This window comes from Carlito syrichta, unplaced genomic scaffold, assembly GCF_000164805.1.
Source record: "Carlito syrichta isolate Samal-C Ts95f unplaced genomic scaffold, Tarsius_syrichta-2.0.1 Scaffold315550, whole genome shotgun sequence".
Classification (NCBI taxonomy): domain Eukaryota; kingdom Metazoa; phylum Chordata; class Mammalia; order Primates; family Tarsiidae; genus Carlito; species Carlito syrichta.
The window spans coordinates 707,161-709,805 of NW_007259646.1; the positions used below are offsets into that span (position 1 = coordinate 707,161).

Genomic DNA, 2,645 nt, shown 5'->3' on the forward strand with positions numbered 1-2,645 from the left:
CTTCATATTGCTTTTCATAATGACTATATTAACTTACATTCCAATCAACAGAGTGTAAGAGCTCCATTTTTAGAAATTGTCACCAGCATTTGTTATTTTTCGTCTTTTTGATGGTAGCCATTCAAACTAAGATGAGAAAAAATCTTATTTCTGTGGGATATGATTTTGATTTGTGTTCTCCTTATGATTAGTGATGTTGAGCATCTTTTTTTACACTTTACCATTTGCATATTTTCTTTTGAGAACTGTCTCTTCATATCTTTTGTGCATTTTTTAAGCAGGTCTTTTCATATTTTCTGTTCAGTTGTTGGAGTTCCTTATATATTTTGAATATTAGTCCCTTGTCTGATTAATAGGTTGAAAATATTTTCTCCCATTCTGCAGATTGTCTCTTGACCCTTGATTGTTTCCATTGCTGAGCATTTTCTTAGTTTCATATAATCTCATGTCTATTTTTGTTTTTGTTGCCTGTGTTTGTGAAATCTTAGCTATAAAAATCTTCTGTTAAGAATGACCCTCCTCCAAGAGATAATAGAGTGGTTTATTCTGCACGTGCACGGCCTAGTCAGCTTCCTGAACAGTCTTCCTCTGCACAACAGAATGTAGTATTTCAGATATATCTCCAGTTCAAGCTGCAAAAAAGGAATTTGGACCCCCTTCACATAGAAAATCTAATTGTGTGAAAGAAGTAGAAAAATTGCAAGAAAAATGAGAAAAAAGGAGACTGCAGCAGCAAGAACTTAGAGAAAAAAGAGCCCAGGATGTTGATGCTACAAATCCAAATTATGAAATTATGTGCATGGTCAGAGACTTTAGAGTAAGTTTGGACTATAGACCATTAATAACAGCAGATCCTATTGATGAACATAGGATATGTGTTTGTGTAAGAAAACGACCACTCAATAAAAAAGAAACTCAAATGAAAGATCTTGATGTAATCACAATTCCTAGTAAAGATGTTGTGATGGTACATGAACCAAAACAAAAAACAGATTTAGCAAGGTACCTAGAAAACCAAACATTTCATTTTGATTATGCCTTTGATTACTCAACTCCTAATGAAATGGTTTACAGGTTTACTGCTAGACCACTAGTGGAAACTATATTTGAAAGGGGAATGGCTACATGCTTTGCTTATGGGCAGACTGGAAGTGGAAAAACTCATACTATGGGTGGTGACTTCAGGAAAGAACCAAGATTGTTCTAAAGGGATTTATGCTTTAGCAGCTCGAGATGTCTTTTTAATGCTAAAGAAGCCAAACTATAAGAAACTAGAACTTCAAGTATATGCAACCTTTTTTGAAATTTATAATGGAAAGGTGTTTGACTTGCTAAATAGGAAAACAAAATTAAGAGTTCTAGAAGATGGAAAACAGCAGGTTCAAGTGGTGGGATTACAGGAACGGGAGGTCAAATGTATTGAAGATGTCCTGAAACTCATTGACATAGACAACAGTCGCAGAACATCCAGTCAAACATCAGCAAATGCACATTCATCTCGGAGCCATGCAGTGTTTCAGATTATTCTTAGAAGGAAAGGAAAACTACATGGCAAATTTTCTCTCATCGATTTGGCTGGAAATGAAAGAGGAGCTGATACTTCTAGTGCAGACAGGCAAACTAAGCTTGAAGGTGCTGAAATTAATAAAAGCCTTTTAGCACTCAAGGAGTGCATCGGAGCCTTAGGTAGAAATAAACCTCATACTCCTTTCCGAGCAAGTAAACTCACTCAGGTGTTAAGAGATTCATTCATAGGTGAAAACTCTTGTACCTGCATGATTGCCACAATCTCTCCAGGAATGGCATCCTGTGAAAATACTCTTAATACATTAAGATATGTAAATAGGGTCAAAGAATTGACTGTAGATCCAACTGCTGCTGGTGATGTTTGTCCAATAATGCACCATCCCCCAAAACAGATTGATGACTTAGAGACACAGTGGGGTGTGGGGAGTTCCCCTCAAAGAGATGATCTAAAACTTCTTTGTGAAGAAAATGAAGAAGAAGTTTCTCCACAATTGTTTACTTTCCATGAAGCTGTCTCACAAATGGTAGAAATGGAAGAACAAGTTGTAGAAGATCACAGGGCAGTGTTCCAGGAATCTATTCGATGGTTAGAAGATGAAAAGGCTCTCCTAGAGATGACTGAAGAAGTAGACTATGATGTAGATTCATATGCCACACAACTTGAAGCTATTCTTGAGTGAAATCTTTTCGTGCAGCTCTACAAGAAGAGGAACAAGCCAGCAAGCAGATCAACTCGAAGAGACCCCGTGCCCTTTAAGTCGGCATTAGCTGCTAAAGGATCCCCAGAACCCTCGCTACTGTAATATAATGATGGTTCAGCTGTAAGGGCCATTTGAAAGTTTGAAATTTTAAGTGTTTGTGGAAAATGTTTTGTTCTTCGCCTGAACGACATTTCACTTTTGTGAAACACTCCTTTGTCTACAAAATGCTTCTAGTCCAGGAGGCACAACCAATAATTGGGATTAGTGAAGCATTTTGTTTCATTTGCCCAAATAGTGATTTACTTTTGGAGATCCTTGTCAGTTTCATTTTCTATATGATGAAGTAAGATTGTGAACTGGATCCAGAGGTGGATAGTAGGGGGAAGCTACAGCATTTCCTTTTAACTCAGTTCAATT

General features: G+C 37.0%; 1 pseudogene across 1 annotated transcript; it reads left to right on the forward strand.

Annotated features, from left to right (window-relative positions):
- Positions 1 to 504: 504 nt before the first annotated feature.
- On the forward strand, positions 505 to 2,639 carry LOC103275554 (annotated as a pseudogene). The gene has a single exon (XR_505321.2). The product of XR_505321.2 is annotated as a kinesin-like protein KIF2A pseudogene (transcript).
- Positions 2,640 to 2,645: the final 6 nt, after the last annotated feature.